Here is a 13,619-nt window from a genome sequence, read left to right as displayed (position 1 = left end):
GAATGTTGTATGTTTGATTTTTGTTAGGTGTACGAATATGGGACTGGCTCAATTTTAGACACAAAATTAATACTTTTCCATTATTCCAAAGATTTTAGAGAATAAATAAATTGGATTGCTGAGCAATAGATGACACCTACGACCTTCGTAATTGATAAGGTATATCGAAGTCCGTAAATCATTTAATAGTTTTAAACCTACTTGATGTGAAAACAGTGCCCCGTACGAAAGTGAGGTTGAGTCATTGTATGTCTGACGTACTGTGAAAATTTCGTTGAAATCGGTCCTCAAATAACTGAGACCCAAGTCTTCAAATTTGATCATTATTTATAGAAAATCAAAAAAGTTGCAAATGTTTTGTCCAATACTGTATATTATGTGATAAATAATTGCTTACAATGCGAGTGTATAAATTTTCTACCGAACTAACGAGTGATTTTATGCGACTTAACTTATGATAAAAAATGTTGATTTGAAAGCTGCTACGGATTAATTCGACTTACTGTGTACGAGTGTACGGGACGAAACAAACTGTACGAATGAAATCAGAAAAAAAAACAAGTTTTTTGCGAGGAAACTCATCAATCTGAAGATTTTATCCACCGTGTTTTGCAGGTGTGATGTAATTTGTATGAATAAACGAATTATTACGTGAACTTTTATGCTTCTTCTGGTTGTCTGCACGGGTAGAAATCAGAATTCACAAACAAGATTATGACTCATGATATCATGATTCCAGCGTGTTTTTATCTTCTGAAAATACATCATGATTTGGACTCATGATATCATGAGTAAGTTCGCCGCAACGCAACACACGCGTTAGGTTTTTGTTGCTGATTGCTCATTATCATGATTCAAATGCCAAAAAAGCTGAGTCGCGCATCCGTTTATGATCGACAAAATAAAAATAAATAAATAAAACATACACTGAGAATCGAACCACGAACCTTCCGATTGAGAGCCGCGTACTGCACAACTCAACCATTTCGTTATCTTGAATTTTGGGAGCTCGATACGAATGAGTTGAATCAAAGTGCACCGCTTAGTGTTTCACCCTGGATGTCACGTTTATGAAGAATCATGATTATGACTCCAGGAACCATGATTTGTGATCCTGATATTATGACCTAACCAATTTATAAATTTAATGATTTGTAAATCATGATTTACATCATGATCAGATTTTTATCCGTGTGTGTAAATTCTTTGAGAATTACTCTGGGAAATTGTCCTGATAATTGATTGAGGAGTTCCTGAAGGCATTTTAGAAAGAAAGTCCGGAGTAATTATCCTTCGAGAAACTCCTGGTTGATATTTTAAAGAAATTTTAATGCTTATTAGAAGAAAACCTCAAAAATCTCTCTCTGGAAATTTTACTGATTGAATTTTTGAAGATGTCCTTCACAAAAATTATGGAGGAAAATTTTGAAAAATCAATTAGTGATTTAAATGATTTTAAAATCAAATTCTCGAGGACTCAGGACTTTATTGAGAGAGTTCTGAAAATAATCTCAGTCATTCTTGGTGGATTCTTTGGTGTAATTTTTGGGGTTACCCTCATAAAAAAATCAGGCTCAATTCTTACATGAACCTTGGAGCAACAATAATTATTTGTTTCTTAAAAAATACTGTAAAAACGCTATATTACTTCTTGAAGAAATCTCAATAATAATACCAGAAGGAAACTTTAGACAAACAATTGATTTAGTTTCTGATGAAATCCCAGGAGATGATCATGAAAAAATACATGCAGTATTGTTAGCAGTAATACTTATCGTAATTTTACAAGGATTTTAATCAAAACTCTCAGAAATATCCATATTGACTGTAAGTCGCTACCATCCCTGATTCAACAACCATTCGACAATTCGCAACTTACAGGACCAACGATAACGACAACGGCGCTGAACGGCACCACCAACCAGCGCCAAAACTAGGTCTCGATCCCGAATCGATAGTTTCAGTGCCCATATCCAGTGCCCAAAACGGCGAAAGCCGGAAGGTCGTCGTCACAATCGCACGAAAACGTCGGGCGACATCAACAGCAACTCGTACAGTATTGGTCAATAAATTTGCAACTTTTTCGATTTTTTCATATAAAATTAATGGGCGAGTGGTTAGAGTCCGCGGCTACAAAGCAAAGCCATGCTGAAAATCTAAGTTCTATTCTCGGTCGGTCCAAATTCTTTTTGTATTGGAAATTTTCTTGACTTCCCTGGGCATAGAGTATCATCCTACCTGTCACACAATATACGAATGCGAAAATGGCAACTTTGCCGAAGAAAGCTCTCAGCTAATAACTGTGGAAGTGCTCATAAGAACACTAAGCTGAGAAGCAGGCTCTGTCCCAGTGAGGACGTAATGGCTAAAAGAAGAAGATATAAAATAAATAACTTTGGAGGATTAGATCCAAGTTACTGATTTAATTGAAATTTTCACAGCAATTCAGGTATAACTTGACTTACAACACATATTTTACAAAAAAAATTCTTTAGCTAGTGCAACAGCACCAACAAGTGAAATGTTTGACAAATGCAGATTTTCTATACAAATCAACCATTTCGTATGGAAAAAGTTTCAAATGTATTGTCCAATACTGTAGGCGTTTGAAAAATTCCGCGGCACTCGTTCCTCCGATGATGGAATGCTCGTTCGCTGTTTTCCGGTGCCGGTCTCATGTTTATGTCATTAGGATGTCAACCTGCGCCACCAGCAGAAGGGGGTAGGGGGGACGAGCTATAACCTCATTTTTTGAACTTGTCACGAAATATTTTGGGCTCCGTCGTCCCGCACGCGCCTCGTTCCTTCCACCGGACCAATTCAACTGCTTTATTTTTGTTGATTTTGGGGGTCCCTCATGCTCCCTCGAAGGTACAGCTAGCTAGTAGTTGACGGCGAGCAAGATCCGAAAAGATTTCGAGAGCGGACCATTCCATGCCGCAGCGCGCACCAAATCCGGCTAAACTGGTTTTTGATTAATGACGCGCTCAAGAACACATGCAAACATGCATCGTTCGTTGGTGGGTATCGTTTGGGGCGCAATTCACAGTTTTGGATCCCGTAAAGATCTGGTGGAATGGATTTTATGAGTGAATATCGATTTTCAATTTTAAGAGTTTGATTCATGTAGAGGGTGATTAGGCAGCCCAGGTAGCTTTTCAGCAAAACTAAGCTGAGAGCCGTGGGTTCGAATCCTGCCGGTCAAGGATCTTTTCGAAAAGGAAATTTCATCGACTTCTCAGGGCATAGGGTGTCTGCGTACTTCTTACACGATACACATGCAAAAATGGTCAAATGGCAAAGAATGCTCTCAGTTAATAACTGTGAAAGGACTCATGAGAACACTAATCTGAGAAGCACGCTCTGTTCTAACGTAACACAAGAAAGAAGAAAAATGTGATTAGGGCCATCCTCAAACTTTCGGAGTCTGTCCATTTTAACGATGACATTTCCTTCTGTTTCTTGATTGTAGTTCTATGATTCCACTGGAACTGATCCTAATGTTTTTCAGATATTTTACAGCTCTCTTAGGATTTCGTTGCCTGATAATATATTAAATATAGCAAAAAAAATCATATTGCAAAACAAGCACAAGAAGGTCAAGTAAAATTTCTACCTAAAATGTAACATCGTTAGGTAACCAAAGTGTGTCTTATTAGAAAATTGTGTATGGTGATTTAGAGGATTCGGACAATCTATTTCTCATATCATATGCATGTTTTGTATTTGGTACTTTATGTGTCTGGAACTTAAAACTTTCAATCTGAACTATGCTCATCAATTTAAAAGATGTAGGAGTCGAAAATCGTGAAAATGTTATAATGAGTGCGGTATGATGACACGAGAAAACGTGTTTATTCTCCACGATTAGTCTCGTTTTCGTCGGTCTTCAAGCGTGAGGATGTGAACTTCCATATAGGTCGGTTCTGCAGAGCTGGAACTCCAGCAAATTACTTGACACAACCGATGATAATTGCATCGTGTAAGTCAAAAAGGGCTAAATCGTGCCTACTAAATTAGATAGAAAGTGTTCGGAAATTGACTAGAGTCATTTTTCTATTATTGTGATAACAAGCCTGAAAGAATGTACTAACATGTTGCATTGTATATTTGAAAAATGCAAAAAGAGGTGGCAAAAGTTCCAATGCAACTTTAGTGGAATAATCAATGTTTCCATGAAAACTGTAGCAGTTTAAAATAAATAAAAACAACACACCATTACCCAGAGCCCTTGGCACAAAATGAACGAGAAACGCTAAGCATAGGAAAGTGTAGTTTTATGGAAAAAAAAGTAAAATTACTCAAATTTGTCTATACCTACAACAGTGCGTAAAATAAATCTTCTGTTGAAACTACTTGAAAATTCGTGCATAATAGATGATGAATACGAAACTGAAATCAGTTGCGTAATGACAATTTTCAGAAATTGCAAGATAATGGTGAATGCATCCCGATACGATTTCTTATACCCTCAAGTGGTCTTTTACTAAATTGCAAAAAAATGTTGTACGCAACTCGTTGCAGAACTAGATTTTTACAGCACTCGTCGTAATCATGCAACTCGGCAAGCTGGCTGTAAAAATCATCATTCTGCAACTTGTTGCGTAAACTACTATAAAAAATACTAAATGTAAATACGATTATTATTTAAAACGATTATATAGCGTTGCTTTAGTTAGACATTCAACTAATCTTTGCGGACAAGGAGCAATTGCTTTCAGAATAGCTCATGAGCTTCACTCTCGGTCAACTAACAACTTCCCGAATTTGCTATAAAAACCTTTCCCAAGGCTCATATGTCTCAGTCCCTTACTTTATATTTTTTCTGTCTCTATTAATAAGATCTTTAGCCCTGGGCTAGTTCATCTCGTGACCAACGGCTTTACTTACCTTCCGCAGGAAGTCGTCACTTTAACTTTTACATCATATGTGACTATGTCGGGGATGGGATTTGATCCTAGCTCCTCGGCGTTAGAGGCATGTGTTCTAACCACTACACCAGGTCCATCCCCAATTTTATAATTTTAATGTTCCATATATTGACCAAGAAGCTATTAATGTTCCTTTAATGTTCCAGATATTGAAGAAGAACGGAAATCTTGTAAAGACCTTTGGAAATTATCTTGATAATCTATCCACTTGAGCTAGTATAGATCGAGGTAATAATAATTTAAATTCTACAGATTTGTTGGGTCTATTATGATAAGTTCTTCTCAAAGTAAAATTTTAGCAACATTTTAACAAAACAATGAAAATATGAAAACAAAATAATAAAAATCTAGTACAAATAGAATAGAGTACAGTAGAACATGGAAATATGAATTACCGAATATTTTCGTCTGTTTAAGATCATTCCAGGACATAGATAACTGTCATTTTGATAGTATCTTTCCAGAAAGCTGTAATAGTTTGATGTATAGAGGAAGAGCACCAACTTTCGACCCAGTACTAATTTTTGACCCATTCAAACAATTTTGGCATAATTTGTATGGAAATCCGAAAATAAGCACAACATTCTTGTATGTCGAAAATTAGTGCTGTTCCACTATTAACCGGGGATTTTTTATTTTTTTTTTTGTAATTTTGATGGTTTTCTTTTGCGAATAGATTTTAATTGAAACTGAAAAAATAGATGAAAATCGTTTGGAATTTGCTACTAATTTTATAATAGGGGTTTTCACCTAACAGCGTAAACTGGTGTGTAAGTCCTGCTAAGCCGGTTATCTTAAACATTTCATGATATTGTGTAAAATGCAAATGAAACATCTCAGAATGTTGATTATCAACGATTTATCAATCCAAGAACGCGTTGGTAATCTGACAAATGTCAGCATAAAAACTACAAACAAGAATATTCCGTTTTACTATGAAGGAACGGAACAAATGTCGAGTCGAAGGAAGGGCAAAAATCGAATTGGAACAGATAAGGATACCATTACAGAAGCAAAATATGTGCAGTAACGATTCATTTAAGCCATTCTTCCTCTAGTGAAGTCCATGATATGCGGGTCCCCATTACCACGACTTGCACCCACTAAGTGGCAAAAAATGGCAATCTCTCTGGATTACTATTTCTTTGGTTATAATATTTGAGTGTAATATGCGGAATGAAAGCATTAAACTTCGCTTCTATTCGGGAAGATAATAATGATATTTTTTTTAAATTTTTGGTTTATTGAGTGACAACAGTAGACCGGTTTGATTTGAGTCACATTTTATTCGATGTTAGTCACTCTACAAATAATATACACTAGGCTATCTCTTTGCTACAAATTACGCAAGTTATGGTTTTGAATAATCTGGACTGTGGACGCCCTGTAGAACCATTACTTTACTTGACAGTTTTCCAATAAGTTTGAATAGTTGACCTGAAAATGTACTATAGATTATACGTGAAGATGAGTGTTTGTAATTAAATTCCGAAAATAAACCTGAAATTTGGTTTGAGCTCGAGAAACATTTTTAAAATGCATGGCTGACGTTTACATTGGATAACTAAATTAAAAATCTTCTTTTTGACATCTTATAGAAGCAGAAGAGGAATTTTTCATTTCTTTACGCAGCTTTAAGTGAATAACTTTAATAAAATGATCTCATGTAAAAATAACTCTGTTAGCAATGTTATTGGATTTGTATTTTAAGATTGAAATCATCAATGTTAAAAATAATTCATTGAATTGTGTTTTACTTTTGTCACTTCTCAGGGCCTTGATCTGGAGGCCCGGGATTTTTTCCCATACTACACCATTTAGTAATATGAGCCTAAAAATACACACTAAACTTTGGTCAGTAATAAATCTTAATAAAACAGGGTTAGTTTTATTATGTTTACAAAAAGCTTTTGGCAACAGTAAGGTAAAACCTGCAATTTTGGAGATTATTTTTCTCTGAATTTAGAGATAATGTGTAGATAAGAAAACATATATGATTTAAACTTTAGCCCCACTATGGGCTAAATATGGTTTCCAAACAGCTTATGAAAACCCTAATATACCTGAAATCATCCGAGCTATAGCCTTAACCTAATTTTATTTTCGTTCTGTTCCATGCAGTGAAAGTTCAACCGAAAGTTACAATTTCCACGTTGCAAAACAACCAATAGCCCAAACTTTTCCAACTCTCAATCGCTTTCTATAATTTTTATAGTAAACATTTTTCACTTGAATAGGATTTTAATCACCTCGTCATTTATAGTATTAGATTTTAGTTGAGCTATAAATTTTAAAAACAAACAAACCACTCGAACTTTTGCCTTACGCAATAATAAAATGTGCATTCCATTATTGCGATACAGCCCGCCTGTTCCCGCGGATACGATACGTTGAGATACGTTCGAATTCACGATTTATTTCCAACTGATCTGTAACAGATTTGGCCTACTATTTATATTTCACTCTTCCCTATTTTATTGCATGGAACATTCTAATCGCTTATTGTTGTATACAATAATGTATTGTAGCCTAACTGTTATACAATAATTAAACAGCAGAATCTTCTGGAGCTGTCAAGAATAAATGCTATGCAATGTAAAAGGTAAACAATAACATTGTATCTCGATCTAGAACGATCGAATGGTAAGTAGTTTTACTTTGCCTATTATTATATACTTATCTAATGTTTTGTGTATTTCAGGTATGATGTGTATGTAGGTAACTTGATGAACAGATGAGTAACAGTGCTGGTTAAGTGGTGAATTTGTGTAGTGTTTGTGGCCTCAACATGAGGCATGTTTGTCCACCGGTGTGGTGCGGAATGATGCACCCCGGTGGCTTGTTGGCCATAAGACCGCCTCTCATATTATTGTGGTATTACGGTCATTTCTTATGGAGGAACATGCCGCAATAATAGAATCTGCATTATCGTACTAAAAGGGCAAAAAATGAAGATTTCAGGATTTTTTTTATTTAACAAGGAATTTCATTAAACAAATAACATGCGATACTTAGGTATATTTCTTGAAACTTTTTCCAATTATTCATACAAAATAGATTTCTTGGAAATTCGTGTGCTCTTCTGAATTCAAATCTCATAAAAAGAGAAATCTCAAAGTTTAAGGTCAAAAATATTAAGATTTAGAGGTGACACAAACGGATTGAAGATGAATTTTCAAGTTATAATGTATGTCCCTTCATAACGTTGTTATTTTTCAAACAATTTTTTAGCATCATCCTCTTCAGTATTTAAATGATGAACATCAAAATTGCCTAAAACCAAAACGAGTCTTAGTCAAAAGTAATTTCTCCAAATTTCTCCTCACTCTACTGAAAACATGTTTGTTTGTCCATGCCTTCATTAATCTGTTATTTGCTTTTGAAGCTTTTTACACCCTTTTAAAGCATATTTAGTTGTTTTCAAACTGTGTATACAACACATTCAATAAATAAAAGAGATTGGACAATCTACTCTTTTTTTTTCTTTATTTTATTGAGATTCTGCTCAGAGGATTCTAATACATTGAAAAGAGAAACCCCTGTTTGATTAGGGGAACCTGGTCCAATTCGGACCCTGTTCTGTGATTATCATGGAGATGCAGAGGTATAATCGGTCTCTGATAACAATGGATATCACAAACATTCTTTTCTTCATCTAACGACCAAAGCATGAAAACTCAATACCCATGTCTTATTTTGAATTTACAAAATCTTTGAATGGCTCATCACCATATGTGTCGAATTGTTTTATATTTAGTCTTCATCTATGTCAATATATTACTTTTTCAATTGAAGTTACATTAATCACATCATTTGCGCCAAGGTGAATCCAGATTGTGTAGCTTCTGAATCCTTCCTTTCAAGAGCACAAGATTGGAAAATCTGACAACAGTTCGCGTTGAAAATCAATCAAATTGCTTGCTTACTTGTGGTGATCAATGGGATAAATTTTCAACGCGGAGCACTGTTTGGTTCTCAAGTCTTGTGCTCTAGAAAATTTGAGGTGTGGCTTCGTTCTATAATCACCTTAACTCCCATTCACCTTATACGGCCAGGGTACCTCTAATTTGGCCATTCTCATTTAACCCGTGTAGCCCTGAGTGAAAGAAAATAAACTAAAACCCTTACCGCTCAGCAAATACAGTCGGCTATAATGTGGCTACTATATCAAAGAATTATAAGAAAAACGCATCAGTGTAAACCTTTCGGGAACGATTGAATTTGATAACCTTGTTTCCTGCATTTGATTGATCCTACAAGTGACCTTTTTCAAGTCCCCGGGATCCTCCAATTTACTGTAAAGTTGGCAATTTGTATCTTAACATCTGTGCCAACGTAATGAAAACGCATTTTTGTGAACTATTATGATTGATATCTACTTTTCGAGAATTGCAACGGATTAGTATCCAGCCGGTTCTTCCGGGCAGCAAATCCGAATGGCCACATTCGGTACATTCTAAACGGTCCAAAACTTTTCATTTATAATGGTGGATATCAAATCTTGATGATTTATGCAAATTAAAATTATTGTCATCGCAAGCAAATAAAGATAAGTTGTCATGTCCCAAAAAATAACACACCCACCGGAATAATTCCGGCCATAGGAATATTCCTGAGTTCCTCTGGCCATTTCTAGAAAGTAGATATGTGTGCAGTACACTGACAAAAACCGGTGCTTCTACTCTGAGCATTAGTTGGAAACTCGCTGGAGGACCTTGAGGACAAATACGTGTGAGAATTGAAGGATTTCTTGGCATGACGTCCACACTGGGACAAAGCCTGCTTCTCAGCTCAATGTTCAATGAGCACTTCCACAGTTATAACTGTTAATGTTGCCATTTTCGCATTCGTATACCATGTGGCAGGTATGATTATACTCCATGCCCAAGGAAGTCAAGGAAATTTCCATTACGAAAAGATCCTGGACCGACCGGGAATCGAACCCAGACACCTTCAGCATTGCTTTGCTATGTAGCCGCGGACTCTAACCACTCGGCTAAGGAAGGCCCCCAGAATTAAAGATGCATATCTTGAATATTTTTTGGAGGAGTTCTTGAAAATATTCCGGAACAAACCTCTGGAGAAATCATTAGATGAATTCGTGAAGCTATTCCTCGAGGTATGCGAGAAGAAATTCCTGAAGAACCTACCAAACAGACATTTAAGTGGAATAAGAATTTAACAACAGACTTTCAAGCGCATTTCAGCTTAATCAATTGTTGTTCAGCTTAAGATGTAACTTGGGTATGGAACAATCTCTGAATATTTCTCTGTAGCCCATTAAATTTTGCACTAGGATATACCGTTTTTACTCATATTCCGGACACTTAAGGCCAAAAGTGACTTCAAATGCATCTGATGGGCATAAATTAGCTGATATTTGTGAAAATTTTAATTTCTTCGCAAAGTCTTACTGTTAGGTCTCACTTGTTGGGTGTACCCATAATAATGTTGATTCAATTAGTTTAAGTATTGCTTCTATGTAAAAGCATGGAACAACATTTTGATTCAAATGCCGAACACTGTGCTCATTCTGTCTCATATTCCGAACACCTTGATTCAAATTCCGAACAGCCCGAATAAATCGTATTCAAATTAATAATTCCGCAAATAAATTCATCTGAGCTAGTTCTACTGGCCTTAAGCAAGAGTATCATCACTACTCCCGAAGTATAAAATATATTGGAAGACGTTCAAATTGAATTGCAATGGATCATTAAAATAACCAAAACGGCCGCTATGGAAAGCATAGATAGCGCCACCGTAGCCTTGTGTGTTTGACAGAACAGCAATGCTGTCACAATGTTAAATTCCATATACAGTGGCGCCTTTGTTTTGATGCGGTGAGCACTTGCAAAAACTACATTCAATGATCCATTGACTGCCATTTCCTGGTAATTTGATGACATATTTCAGCAAAACATTTCAACCAAATCGCCATACAAAAACCGAGTGTTCGGAATTTGAGACAAAACGTGGCTTTAGAGACTACTTTGGTAACGAAAATGACTCTTCACAGACTTGCATTAAACAAGATCTGCGCAACCCTGATATTATCATAACTATTGAAAATGATTCAATTCACCCACTCATATGTATTGATTGGAAGACGTTTAAAGAGCTTATTTTGCCGTAACCTCGAATAACATCTTACTCAACTCAAATTGTTTTCTATGTTTGTAGTATATCAACAAATACAGTTGGCTCTCCGTAAACACATCGTGCGACCCAGACATTGTCTAGTTTACATATTTCAGCCGAAAATAAACACTTTTTAAGATTTTTCCATGTGTAAAGCAACGCATCCATTCCCGACTGGACGAATCGATTCTCCCATGGGAAAAGCAACTTGAATCCTTTCCGGTTCCATGTCTTCCCACCGCACAACCGCTGTCACTGTAGTCGCGACAGCTGAGCCATTAATCATTCAACTAACCACGAGACATCACCCTATCGCCTGATTATTATCATCGCTTAATAACTTCCTCCGCACTGTCGCAGCCTCATGTGAACGACACATACGTTTGCCCGAGAGCACGCTATCAATAATTGATCCCATCTAAACAAGCGATAATCCCACGGACTTAATCCCATTAAAATCACATTCGGTACAAACAAACATAGCAATAATCCTTACTTTAATGGTTTAAATCCTGAGCGGCGTGTTGTTGCTGCTGGAGGCTTCGTCTGTCCTTCTGACCTGTCTTGCGTGTGTCACCGTCGTCGTCTTCTTCGAATGAAGAATGCAGTTTCTTCTTTGCGTCGGGAAATTTCAAGTAAATGCACAGACAAAAAATCGATTTATACTTTCACACGTACATGCACCTCTTGTTTCACCTTTTTCGTGTGCTGCTCGGAGCGAGGGAGGGTCTTCTTTCTTCTTCGGCACTACCTTCCTCGTGTATACGTATAATTCTTATAATCACTTTGAAAATTACATTCAATTTCGCTTCTTCTTATTCGCTTTGTCGCAAACGACAAACTTTGGCAATTGAAATGAAAAACTCGATACGAAAGGAAGAAAAACACAGGACAAACAGAACTCTTTTTAAACGATATCACTTCGATTTACTCTCCTTTCTCTAAGGATAATACATTTTTCCTTTACTTTTTGTATATGGCCGGGCACATCTTCCGATTCCTCACTGATGGTGTGGTTCAACCGAAATGCGAAACGAAACAAAATTGGGGGACTTATAAATCAAACGGGAAGAAAATACACGAACGGCAGAACATAACAGATCGCGCTCCTTTCCTTGCTCACGGCAGTTGCTTTCAAATGGAATCCGTGATAAGAATGGGATGGGGAGCATGCAAAAACAAAAACGAACGAAATAACCTTGCTCTTACGACCGACTGCTTCTCTTCACTTTAGCCTTGGCACACTTGACATTTCGCCCTTTCACATTGATTCACCTCTTTTCGGGCGATACCACTCACTCTACTGATACACTGCTTTCGCCTTGATACGCCGCTGCAGCGACGGCTAAGATCTGTCCGCATACGCAATGGGATGGACGTTTGTTTTGTATTTTGTGCGCAACCTTTTGAACCTGATGCGGCACGTATCGTCAAAACAAAAACAAAGAACTTTCTTCCTGGCACTGCTCGTTTGCTACACCGAGATAGAGATGACGACGCGACTACAGCCGTCCCGAACTTGTTTTCCAGGTTTCAGCCTGATGCGAAACACGACAAAAACTTGGAATCGATCTTTTTCCGTTCCCTTCTTCGGCTCATTCTCGTACACTCATTGTGCACAGAGCCCACCGAGCCCGACCTCGTGTTTGTGTGGATGTGCGCGCCACCAAGCGAAGGTTAATCCAATTTCTTCAACGAGGTTGTTCCCTGCTCTAACTGTAAATTATTAGTCAAATCTTGGAACAGCAATTGCCGGCCTTTTTCTTACTGATGTTCACATAGAAATAACTATCTTCTAGACACACATTATCATAACATCATGAATCCATGCACTTTTCTTCTGCTCAGAGCCCACTAGAACGCACTAATGCCCAGAGAATGCAGAAGTGCTGTGATCTCTCGGTTAGCTTGGATTGGTACAATAACAATAACATCATGCCATGACCGGACGAATAAAAACTGGATATCTTCAAGCTCTGGAACTTTGGCTTGGATGCTGCGAGCCTCCACTTCTTGCTGATGATTGTTGCGTGCACCACTACAGTCACCTGGCCTGATATTCAGAAAACACCCAACACAAGAAATTCACAAAAACCAGAACCCAACACCTTCTTGGGGAACGCTCCGGAGTGTGTCTCCTCCGTCCGAGTGCGTCTGTAGTTCTGTTCTAGTAAGAGCAGAATCCTCCTAAAGAAGTCGGTTCGTTACCGCGCGCGAGGACTAACCAACCAAGTTCACCTTCCACGAACGAAGAGCTGACGTAAACTGGTGGCTCCGAAGCACGAGCACGGCAGACAGAGCCTCTTCGAGTCGAGTTCCATCCACAGTTCGCTCCTTTTCCTTTTCATAAAATCACCGACCGACCGACTGAAAGGCCGACCTGCTGCAATAACACGCATCCCTATATCACCCACGAGATAGACCACTGTACACACTCAGCGCGCACGAACGCCGACTCCTGCAAAACCGAAACTCTCGCATTCTCTCGGGGAACGGGCCGTCTGCTCTGACGCGCTCACCTCTGCATGCAGGGTCCTCTTGTCAAGC

At 37.6% G+C, this 13,619-nt stretch overlaps 1 protein-coding gene across 1 annotated transcript in view; it reads right to left on the bottom strand.

Moving 5' to 3' along the window:
• Positions 1-13,414, bottom strand: part of LOC5577501 — an 833,563-nt gene extending 820,149 nt beyond the window's left edge. The window contains exon 1 of the mRNA XM_021855744.1: positions 11,569-13,414. The gene's annotated coding sequence lies outside the window, so the exon portion shown is untranslated. The remainder of the gene's footprint in view (positions 1-11,568) is intronic.
• Positions 13,415-13,619: the final 205 nt, after the last annotated feature.

Source organism: Aedes aegypti, chromosome 1, assembly GCF_002204515.2.
Source record: "Aedes aegypti strain LVP_AGWG chromosome 1, AaegL5.0 Primary Assembly, whole genome shotgun sequence".
Taxonomy (NCBI): Eukaryota; Metazoa; Arthropoda; class Insecta; order Diptera; family Culicidae; genus Aedes; species Aedes aegypti.
This window is presented reverse-complemented; position numbering and strand designations above follow the sequence as displayed.